Here is a 12,163-nt window from a genome sequence, read left to right as displayed (position 1 = left end):
TTCATCAAGTGAAGGATGACCTTCTTAATAGCCACAAAAAATAAATAATACAGAATGAAATCTCATTTTAAAAAACATAAAATTATTAAAATATCTAGGAGTCTTTCAACCAGGTTATATCCAGAATCCATAGTTACAATTAAAAATAGTATTTAAAGAAATAAAGAATGAGTTGTGGGAGCAGCGAGGTGGCGCAGTGGATAGAGCACTGCCTCTGGATTCAGGAGTATCTGAGTTCAAATCCAGCCTCAGACACTTGAAAAAAAAAACAAAAATAAAAAATAAAAATCCAATATGAAATCCTCTTCTAAAAAAAAAAAAAGAATGAGCCGTGTGTGGTAGTGCATACTTGAAGTCTCTCCTGCTAGGGACCATCCATCTATCTATCTATCTATCTATCTATCTATCTATCTATCTATCTATCTATCTATCTATCTATCTATCTATCTATCTATCCATTTATCTATCTATCTATCTATCTATCTATCTATCTATCTATCTATCTATCTATCTATCTATCTACCTATCTATCTATCCATTTATCTATCATCTTTGTCTTTGTATCTGTCTTAAATTTGATTTTTACTAAAATTTTGTCTAGCTGGCCACCTAGGAGAAGTACTAGTGGTCCTTGAACACACCTGTATTTCAATAGAAGGATATACATATAAAAGCATTATTCATATAATACCTATATTTATATACACACAAACATAAAAACATATACATATATATTGATGTACATGCATATATCACACTAACAATAATCACAAAAACAAAAAGTAATTTATATGAATGTGAAAAAGCCTGGTAGAAATGTTTTTGGTTGTGTATGTGTCTTCTGCATATTGATTTATCCATCTATCTCTATATATTTTTGTATGTACATGCGTTACCAAAATTAATTGGGTACAAGAAAATACCTGTCATTTGAGAGATAATGGAAAATGTTTGAATTAAGGGGAAATAGAATATGCTTAGATCATATTTTGATCCAATATTTAGATCATATTACAAAACAAGGCACCAAAAGTAATATAAATAAATGCTTAAAAATAGAAAAGTACCCAGGGGCAGCTAGGTAGCGCAGTAGATAAAGCACCAGCCCTGTATTCAGGAGGACCTGAGTTCAAATCTGGCCTCAGACACTTGACACTTACCAATTGTGTGACCCTGGGCAAGTCACTTAAACCTCATTGCCCTGCCCCACCCCCCAAAAATAGAAAAGTAGATAAGTGGACCAATAATCGTTTATTAATTGTAGTCACTGTTTTAGGATTATAAGAGACTAGATGAACAATAATTTTCAAACTCAATGAAGCAACATACAATGAATCTGAGAGGAAAAACTACCTGTGGGTAGTATTTTCCTATATGAAAGAAACCACTGGGAAAATTCAAAAGCCATTCTTTCCCTAAAATTAACCTAAGACCATCAATTTATACCATATACCAAAATAGGTTACCAATGGAAATTTGAACAATATAAAATGTCACACTGTGAAAAATGGAGGTACTCGAAACTAATACCTCTTGCAACTATGGTCTGGGAGGGGTAATCATTAAATATAAAATGAATATAGGAAAATCATAAAATATTTTAAAAAGATAATTTATATGAATATGAAAGCTTTACATCACAACTAAAAGTGTAATATTCAAGCATAATAGCACTAACACACACACAGTCACACAAAATAACATGGCAAGAAGATATTCTCCAATGCAAAAGTGTTCCAATAATATGAACAATCAATCCTCAAGGAATCACAAACTGTTAATAATCACATGGAAGATTATTACAAATCACTAATAAAGGAAATTCAAATTAGAAAAACTCTGAGGACTTGTTATTCCTACCCAGGAAACAACAGAGTAACGATCGCAAAAAATGATAACAGTGAATAATAGATAACTCATGTAAAACAAGTATGTACCTTTTTTGTGAAAATATGAAGTGGATAAGATAGTAATTTAGAATTATGCTTTTAAAATATGATTAAAATATCCATACAACTTTATCCAGAGATTGTACTTCCTGGAAGACTATCTATCCATCTGTCATCTATCTGATATCTATCTAGATGATAGATATTTGGATATAGATATAGGTATGTAGGTATACATAAATATATATTTATCTACCTGCATTCATATACATAATTATATATATGAATATATATATGTATATATATAGATAGATGATAGATAGGGAGATAGATTCATGACTTTAGGAAGACAAACATACAGACATCATTTCTATATGTAATAAAGTATTTATAATGGTACTATTTTACTTTTTTGGTTGTAGAGTTTTGAAAGTAAGTATGTATTGATTATCATTCTATGGTAGATATATAAAGAACATGGTATGTAAATTAAGTGGAATATCATTGCACATATAAATACAAAGAATATGAGTAAATCAGACAAGCATAAAAGATTTATATAAATTGATATAAAATAAAGTAAGTAGAAACGGGGACAATAAACAACAGTTTTCCTATACGAAAGCATATAAAGTGAACATTAAAATGAAATTTACATTTCTGCAATTATAATGACTAAGCCTGTTTCCAAAGAAGTGCTGAGGGAATGTATTTCATTCCTCTAATTAGAAAAGTGGGTGATTGTCAGTCTGTGACATTAGATATACTGTCAGATGTGGGCAATGTATTGTTGGTTTTGCTCAACTAACCTCCTCCCCTTTCAATTTTTAATCTTCCATTCAAGAGAGGATTTGTTGGGTAGAATTGAACTCTATAGATTATTTCAAATGATTAAGATGTGAATATAAAAGATCCATAAAAATATCAAAAACAAATGGCCACTTGACTACTTTAATGGACTAGATTAAGTAATAACAAAATTAATATGAAGGAGGTAACAAAGAATTATAATAATAGGGAATTATAGAAAATAAAGAAAGGAGAATTTTTATTGCCAGATTTCAAATCACACTTTTATAAATTTATTAAAGCTTTCTGTCACAGAATAAAACAAAAACACAAATAAAAAAGATCAATTTAACAGAAAAATTAATCTTGAATTATTACCAAAGACATATTGTGAATCAACATTCGAGATATCTGAGAGAACAAATTATGGGAGAGGAAATCATTTTATTACAACCTATTTGGCAAATTGGATAGCAGAAATGGACTTATATAACAATAAATTCTGAATGAATTAATGATCCAAATAAAGATGAAATCATTAAATTCATAGAAGCAAATGAAATGATAGATCATATGTATTGGCAAGTATAAATCCTTTTATCTTTTCAACAACAGAAGTCATAGGAGAAAAACTTGATGAATTTTAGTAATAAAAATCTTCCAATAATTGCATTACATCAAAGATAAAAGAAATGGAATCAAAAAGAAACCAATAAATGGGGTGAAATGTTGAAGTTGTTATTTTTGCCTTTAAATTACTGAAAGGGAAAGGAGCTCAAAAACAATAAGGAAAATAGTGTCTAACAATAATAGATGATATTAATTTATACTTTAAAGTTTTCAAAGACCATAAATTTAGAAATGGAAGAGACCTTAGAAGTCATCTAGTCTAACCCCATTCGTGTCAACTAATGGGGAACTGAGGCACAGAGAGTTGAAGATACTTTCCCATTGTTACATAGTATTTCATATGCATCCCCTCACTTGTGCCTCACAACAACCCCATGAGGTACCTACTATAGATATGGTCAACTCTATGTTACAAATTAGAAAATTTAGATTAAAAAAAATTTATTCAGGAACACTTAGCTAGTTAGAAGTTTAATTTTTACTGAAGCATCAATAATTCCAGTTCTCATGCTCTTTTTAGAGTATCGTGGTTCTCTGTGCTCCAAAAGTAGTTATCCAGATTCTTGTTTCAGTCCTCATAGAATGAGAATCCATTATTATCCATTGCAGTCAATTGGGCTTTTAAGCAGCTTTGATGGTTAAAATGTTTTCTCTTACATCATCTTACATCCCTCTATAACTTTCACCCATTTCCCATGTAGCCAAATAGATCTTCTATAATAACTCTTCCATATGAGAACACTTCAGATATTTTAAAGGAATTAAATTGTTCCTCATCCTTCCAAGTGTTCTCTCAGCCAAACAATCTCAGTGCTTTCAAATGATTTTCATATTATATATTCTCTAGCACTTTCAACTTACTGGTCACCCTGTTTCTGACATACACTAACTTTTCTATCATTTTAAAAATGTTATGCGTAGAACTGAACACAATACAGCCTTTCATAGCATAACATTTTTATTTCAGTGTCCTAGGTGTATCTTTCCTGGTATGATACCTTAATTTTACTGATGTAATGATTGGAATGATGCCACCTGCTGGAGACGTACTATAGGAAAGCTCCGCCACGAAGGAAGGTCTTTGAGGGCAGGACCATGCGTCTTTTCTTTGGTGCCAGGAAGTGACATTTGCTGTTGGGAGGAGGAAGGGGGAGTCGGGCACTCTGTCTCTTGCTCTTTTCCTGGGGACGCTGGTGGAGAAGGGAGCTAGAAATGTGCTCTCCCTTTAATAGATAGGAATCTAGGCCTTTTCCTCTCTCTTTACCAAATTCTTATTCTCCTTAATAAATGCTTAAAAGTCTAACTCTTGCTAAAGCTTATAATTTATTGGCGACCACTCATTAGATATTTTAGACAGTTTAGCTAGAATTTTAGCCTTAACAATGAGATCATTTAAATGCTGCACAACCACCATCTTATCTTTTGGAGAGTTTTCACTTCCTGCTATCCATTGGATGACTGAAATCAGATAAAAAAAGATAAATTTAGGGGGCAGCTAGGTGGCAGTGGATAGCTCACCGGCCCTGGAGTCAGGAGGACCTGAGTTCAACTCAGGCCTCAGACACTTAACACTTACTAGCTGTGTGACCCTGGGCAAGTCACTTAACACCAATTGCCTCACCAAAACAAAACAAAACCAAAAAAAGATAAATTTAAAAGAAAAAACAAATATAATTGGGAAAACTTTTGCAATGTGATGACTAGGTTCAAATCAGTTTTATAGGTAGAGGAAGTGGGAAAAATAGAGAAAACTATTTCTTTGGGGGAAGAAGACCTAGGAATTTTAGTAGATTACAGAAAGTTTAAAACAGTAGTGAGTTATATCTTCAGACCTTTCAAAAAAACTATTTTTTCTTATGTTTCATTTGCAATAAAATATCTTCCAGAACAAGAAAAGGTATTGGTTGGGATCCTTTATCCATGGTTATGTGACATCTGGAGTAACATAAATCAGTTCTATAATTGGCAAGGGTATGAATAGTCAAGTTCCAAAAGATGATACAGAAATTGTCAATAACTACCTAAAATATTCAAACCAATAATCAGAGAAATTAAAATAAAACTCTGAGACACATTCATATAGTGATTCAAATGGGAAATAAAGTTCAATGTTGTGGCAGCTTTAGAAAACTATCATTTTTTTGCTGGCAGAGCTATGTATTCATGTAATTGTTTTGGATTGAAAAATGATAATATATTATTAAACTTACAAAGCTATTGCTGTTCTTTATTCAAATTACATTCTGTTAGGAGTTTATTTTAAGGATGCTATTGAGAGCAAGAACAAAAGTCAGCAGCACAAAGAATATTAAAAATAGCTTTATTTGAAATAGCACACAAATAAATAATAATAAAATAATAATTTTTTTTAAAAAATTAGAAATACCTAAGTGTCCAAAGACTTGGAAATAGCAGAAAAAAATTTAGGAAAGTCAGTAAGACAAAATATTATGGCAGCATGAAAAATGAAAAATGTAATAGATAAAAATGTGGAAAATTATTGGAAGGAATTCAAACTAAAGAAAAAAGAACCATTATCCCCCTAAAACTATGGGTATATAACAATAATAACAACTCTATCTTAAGAAAAAAAAATTAAATGAGTAAGAAACAGGACAATGATGACTAAAATGATGTGTGATATGACAAAACACAAGGAAAATAATAAATGTTGGAGTTGTAGAAAATTGGAACACCAATGCATTGTTAGTGGAGCTGTGAACTGATCCAACCATTCTGGAGAGCAGTTTGGAACTATGCCTTAAGGGCTATAAAGCTTTGTATACCCTTTGACCCAGAAATACCACTGTTAGGTCTATTTTCCCAGGGAGATCATGGAAAAGCTAAAAGGACTTAAATGTACAAAAATATAGCTGCTCTTTTTTTGTGGTGGCAAGGAATTGGAAATTAAGCGGCTGCCCATCAATTGGGGAATGGCTGAACAACCTGTGGAAAATGAATGTAATGTAATATTTTTGTGCTGTAAGAAACAATGAGCAGGCAGATTTCAGAAAAACTTGGAAGGACTTGCATGAACTGATGATGAGTGAGCTGAGCAGAGCTAGGCCAACATTGTACACAGTATCAACAACATCTTGTATTAATCAACTCTTTTAGACTTGATTCTTCTCAGCAATACAATGGTCCAAGATTGTTCCAAAGGACTCATGATGGAAAATGTTCTCCAAATCCAGAAGAAAAAAGAACTGTGGAATATAGATGCAGCTTCAACCATACTATTTCTATTGTTTTTTGTTGTGATTGTTTTTCTTTTTTGAGGTTTTTCCTTTTTCTCTGATTCTTTTCTTATAACATGACTAATGCAGAAATATGTTTAATGTGATTATACATATATAAATTATATCAGATTACTTGCTGTCTTGGGGAGGGGGGTTGGAGGGGAGGGAGGGAGAAAAATTTGAAACTAGAAATCTTATAAAAACAAAATTTGAAAACTATCTCTAAATGTAACTAGAAAATAATAAAATATTTATATGGAACAAAAGTAATCCCCACATGGGGTTGTGAAGAGTTGAACATGACTGAAATGACTGAACAAAAACCATTTTAGTAGTAGTGAGGGTTTTTATACTTCACAGACACTAGATACCACTTTAACAAAGTTGTGTCTTTAAACTATGAAGGCTTCAAATATCAAGTGAGCAAAGAAACGGTAAGTCTATTACCAAATAAATAGCATAGTTAGGTTTAGTTAGCTTCATAGCTAAAATTTACCTAGTTATTTACATGTTGTCTTACCCCTTAGGAATTAAACTCGCCATGGTCAGAGGCTAGTTCTAGCTTTATTTATATCTTTATCCCTTAATATATGGTCTGACAATTAGTAAGAACATCATAAATAAACAAAAAATACAATAAAAAAATTATAACTCTATATCTCACTGTATAGAATCAGAGAGAGAGAAACAGAAAGATAGACTTACAGTGGACTGAAGGCAATCACAGAGAGGATGATGGTACTATCTAGGGGAGACTGAGAAAGGTCTTTTGCAGAAGATGGAATTTGAGTTGATTTTTGAAGTAAGCCAGGGAAATAGGTAGAGGTCAGGAGATAGAGCTCAGCTATCATCGAGGAAAATCCAGTACAAAGGCACTGAGATGGGAAATGGAACTCTGTGTAAGAGAAACATCCAGTAGCTCAATCTATCTGCATCACGGAGTGTATATAGAGATGAGAAAAAATATTCAGGAGACTTAAAAGATAGAAGCGTGTCAGGTTGGAGGAAATTATATTTGATTGTACAACTCCAGATAACGGGGAGCCACTAGAGCTTAAATAAGATCTAGAAAGGAAAATGATGATAAGATTTTTCAACACATTGGACATGTGGAATGAGTGTGAGGAGTTAAAGAAAACCTGAGTTTGAAGGCCTAAGTGACCAGGAAGAAAGACAATTGTGTCCCCAAAAGTGGAGGGGGAATTTGGAAGAGGGGATTTGCGGAAAATATAATGAGTTCTGTTTTTCACATATTCAGATTTAGACGCCTATGGAACACCCAGTTTGAATTGATCAAAGGCAGTCGGTAATGCATAACTAGCCCAGAAGAGAGACTAGACTCAGGGTGGGTTTACAAATCTCAGAATTATCTTCATTTGAACTGAAACCAAAAGAGCTAACGAGATTACCAAATCAAAAACTAAAGAATGAAAAGAGAAAGATGTGGGTCAGGACAAGGTCTTCAAAGTGTTCTGTAAAAGAATTAATTATTAGCTAGAAAAATTAGTCTGAAAAATTATATAATTGAACTTATGAAAAATTATAACTATAGGAAAAATTATAAGTTTAGAAAAATTATAATTGGGACATAAGTCCCATCACAGTCGCCATTCAAATGTCAGAATATTTTGAACTACTTGCCTAATTTGGGGGGACTAATCTGACTGGGGTACTTAATCTGGGCCTGTTGACTAACTGGCTGACTGCTATTAATTCAATATGGGTCGTTCAAAAATTTCTCCACACTGCTCCCAAATTGATAAGCAAAGGATTAACAAGCCTCTTAACTAAATAATCAGAGCAGAGTTTATTTAAGAGACACAATTTAAAATTAAGAATGCAGGGAAATAAAATGTACAACCTGACTGCACTGGGGCATTTCTCTTTCCCACCTGCTGCCATTAGAACTTTTTGAATACAATAAGGGCCTTAGCCACCTCTTGCCTTAGGGTATGTTCCACTTTCACTGCTCAGCTCCTTTCTTCTAACTCCAAGCCCCTTTCACTTTGTCATCCCCCTGCTTCTAACTTTCCTCTCCTTACTGCCACTGTTGAGCCCCTGTGTTTCTCTCTCCCCGAGCTCTCCTTCCGTTCTCCTAGTGCTCCAGCCTTTCTGCTCTCTTAATCTTGTCAGCCCCCCTCAGTCTTGTCTGCCAGTCTCCTAATCTTATCCTTTGGCCTCCTTCCTTCTTCCTCTTAGGTTTTTCTCCTTCCCCTGTCTCTTAGCGCTCCAGCCTTTCTGCTCTCTTAATCTCATCCACCCCCCTCAGTCTTGTATGCAGGTCTCCTAATCTTGTCCTTCGATGCCCCCACCCCATTCTCCTAATCTTGTCAGTCTTCCCCTTTTAGCTCTTGTGTGCCCGGCTCAGTCTAATTCCCAGGACTATATATATCTTTCTGCTCTCCCCTCAAATCTCAGGTCCTTTTTGTGCCCCCACAGACCAAGCTAATCCACCAGTCAGGGCTGCGGCTGGGGCTGTGGGTACACTCAAGCATCACTTGCCTAGGCACAGGCTATGCCAGAGCCCAGCCTGGACAAGCCCTGGATCTCTCGGATAGATCCGCTCAGGGTGGAGGGAGCTGGGGGCTTTTTCACCCCAGCTGTCTGACCTGGTGTCTCATACAGCCCACGGGACTTTTTGGCTGAGCTGAAGCAGAGGGGGAGGGGCACCAGCACCTCCCACACAGAAGAGACCCTGAGGGCCTAAGGCTTTCTAATCTCAGCCCAAAGGTAGGGTCCCCAAATCAAAATAAATTTCCACAGTTCCTCTTCCACCATTAGTAGGAGTGACAAGAATGAAGAACCAGAAAAACAGCAATTCTTACAGTTTATCAACTAAAACATGGAGAGGTTCAGATTTATAATAGTGGAAGAAGGAGTAGCTAGCTCTTCCCCTACCACCCCCAGCCAACACACAGGGGGGAACCATGAGCTTCTCTATTCTAGAGTATATACTAGAGAATTCATGTCACACAAGTTCAAGCTTAGAACTCGACCTTTAAGTTCCAAAACAGAGCTTTCCTTTCTATATGATCTAGAGAGAATAAGGGCAAAACCCAAAACAAAACAGTGTTTATGGAGGTCAACCCCTTTTTCCCCCACACTTCATCTCAGTGTTTGCTTTGGTAACTCCCAGAGAAATAACAGAATCATTTAAGATATTGAATGGAAAGTCATTTCCAAAGAATTTTTTTTATTGGAATTTAGTTTAGTCCATGTAGAGGATCTCAAGTGCTTAGGAGTGAAAAAAGAAAATAAAGAATAAAACTCTTCGAACCAAAAGGAAAAAAAACACAACAAAGTTTCTTCATATTTTCATTTTAAAAAACCGTATATAATGTTCATGGCTTTTTTATTTGAAGATCTACTTTTTTTCTCTTTTTGCCCAAAGACGCACACACATGTATATATTTGTTGCTCTCTCATGATTTTTCCAGGGCACTTTTGGACCTTTTTTTTTTTTAAATAAGGGTCCGGCCCCAGATCTGACCACAGCTCCGGGCCCCTGCCCCTTCCCCGGAGCCGGGGAGCCCAGTGCGGCCCAGCTCGCCCTGAGCGCCGCACCATGAGTGAGAACATGCTCTGCTCAAGCCGGCCACAGTCATGGTTTATGATGACATCAACAAAAAGTGGTTACTGGCGGGGATGGGGCCCCAGGCCTTCAACAGAGTCCAGTTCTACCACAATCCCAGCACCAGTGCCTTCCCCGTTGTGGGCCGAAAGAAGCATCCAGATCAGCAGGTTGTTATTAACTGCCATTGTCCGGGTTGTCAAGTACAACCAGGCCACACCCAATTTCCATCGGTGGCAGGATGCCGGCCCGGTCTGGGGGCTTCAACTTTGGCAGCAATTAAGATGCAGTTCAGTTTGCAGCAGGGATGGCTGAAGCCCTGGAGAACTTGGAAGGGGGTGGGCGACCACCCCTCCCCCTGCATCTTAGTATGTCCAGAATGGACCCTCACCAGAAGAGGTGGAGCAGCAGAAGAGGCAACAACTGGAGCTCCTGGAGCAGGCGGAAAGAGAACGCCGGGTCTCCAGTGCAGGGGCTCCAGTTGCTGCCCCAGTTGGGGGGCCCCCACCCCCTCCTCTCCCTGCCCCACCCCCGGCCCCTGGGCTGCCCCCCTCAGGAGCAGGGCTTCCCTGCCCCAGGTGGAGTGGGAGGCCCACCCCCAGCACCCCTACTCCCGTATGCCCAAGGCCTCAGTGGGGGAGGCGCAGGCGCCCCAGGTCTGGTTGCGGCCATCACTGGAGCCAAACTCAGGAAGATCAGCAAGGATGAGTCTTCAGGGCCCCCTCCCACTCCAAAGGCCGAGAGCACTAGGAGCACCCGGGGGAGGGCTATGGAGGAAATAAGCGCTATGCTGGCTCAGAGGAGGAAAGCAACAATGATTGGGGAGAAGGCCCCAGCCAAGGAGGAGCCTGCCAACCAGGAAAAAGCTGAAACAAGAATTCCCACTCAGAATGAGCCTGTTCGGAGACCATGGGGAAAAAAAAAAAAAACAACAACAACAACAACAGTACAACCCTACCCAGGATGAAGTCTTCCACATCAGTCATGAGCTGTGAGGCCCCTACCTCAACTCCCAGCGCACACAAGGGGTCCGATCTCGACAGGGTCAAACAGGAACCGCTGGAAGAGGTGAGGAAGGAGCTTCAGAAAGTGAAAGAAGAGATCATAGAAGCTCTTGTCCAGGAAACGTGGCTCTCCATGAGCAGAGGGACCCAGGAACGGAGCCCTCTCTCAAGTACCTCGTGTCTCGAGCTTTGGGCAGGGCCAGAGAAGGCTCCCCAACACCACGGCCTTTCGGCCCGCTTGCAAGATCCCAAGGAGGCTGGTGGCACGGCCCCGCCACTTCCTCCTGGCATGCAGATTTGAGGCAGGGGCTCTACCTACCCCTTCTGCCCCTGGTCCATTCCTCCTTTCAAACCCTTGGGGCTCCTTCCTCTGCTTGGGACAGATCAATCAGTTCCAAGCTGTGAAGAGGAAATGGGGGATCATTGCTCCTCTTCCTGGAGCCCCTTTGAGGGCCTAATGTTCACTTTAATCCTTAAAAGCCTTCAATTTTTTTAAAGAAAAAATAAATAAATAAATATATATATATATATATATTTGTTTGGGAGGGAAAGGGGCGGATTTTATTTGTTTTGATAAGGTTGGGGTCTTGGCAGTCTTCGATGCTGTAATCCCAACTGTCCTCTGGGAGTGTGGTTCTTCTGATGGTACAGGGGGCCAGGACCCCTCCCCACTGCAGGGAACTCCTTCCTCCCCTGTCCCTCAAATTATTCTCCTTCCCCATTTCTATAAGGAATTAAGATTCTATAAAATACTGTAACTTTTTTGAAAGCCATTTTTTGTTGTTGAATTTCGGTAGGGCTGGGTTTTGGAGTCAGTGCCCTGGGTGGGTGCGTGAATGGAAGTGGAACCCCCTCCTAGGGGGAGGGTGTATGGTCTTTCATCCCCTTCCTCATGTTGAAATGAACTCAGTTGGAATAAATCTACCCATTTTGTTTTCTACCACAAAAAATAAACAGACAAACAAATAAATAAATAAGATGCTAGTGGACAATTTGTATTGCTGTATCTCCATTTTCATTTGTGTGATTATAGTGCAACTT

At 37.8% G+C, this 12,163-nt stretch overlaps 1 pseudogene; it reads left to right on the top strand.

Moving 5' to 3' along the window:
* The first annotated feature begins 10,112 nt into the window (after positions 1-10,112).
* On the top strand, positions 10,113-11,423 carry LOC122732216 (annotated as a pseudogene).
* Positions 11,424-12,163: the final 740 nt, after the last annotated feature.

The sequence above is a fragment of the Dromiciops gliroides genome, chromosome 6 (genome assembly GCF_019393635.1).
Source record: "Dromiciops gliroides isolate mDroGli1 chromosome 6, mDroGli1.pri, whole genome shotgun sequence".
NCBI lineage: Eukaryota > Metazoa > Chordata > Mammalia > Microbiotheria > Microbiotheriidae > Dromiciops > Dromiciops gliroides.
Note: the sequence above shows the minus strand (reverse complement) of the source record. Positions and strands in the feature narration are given on the sequence as shown.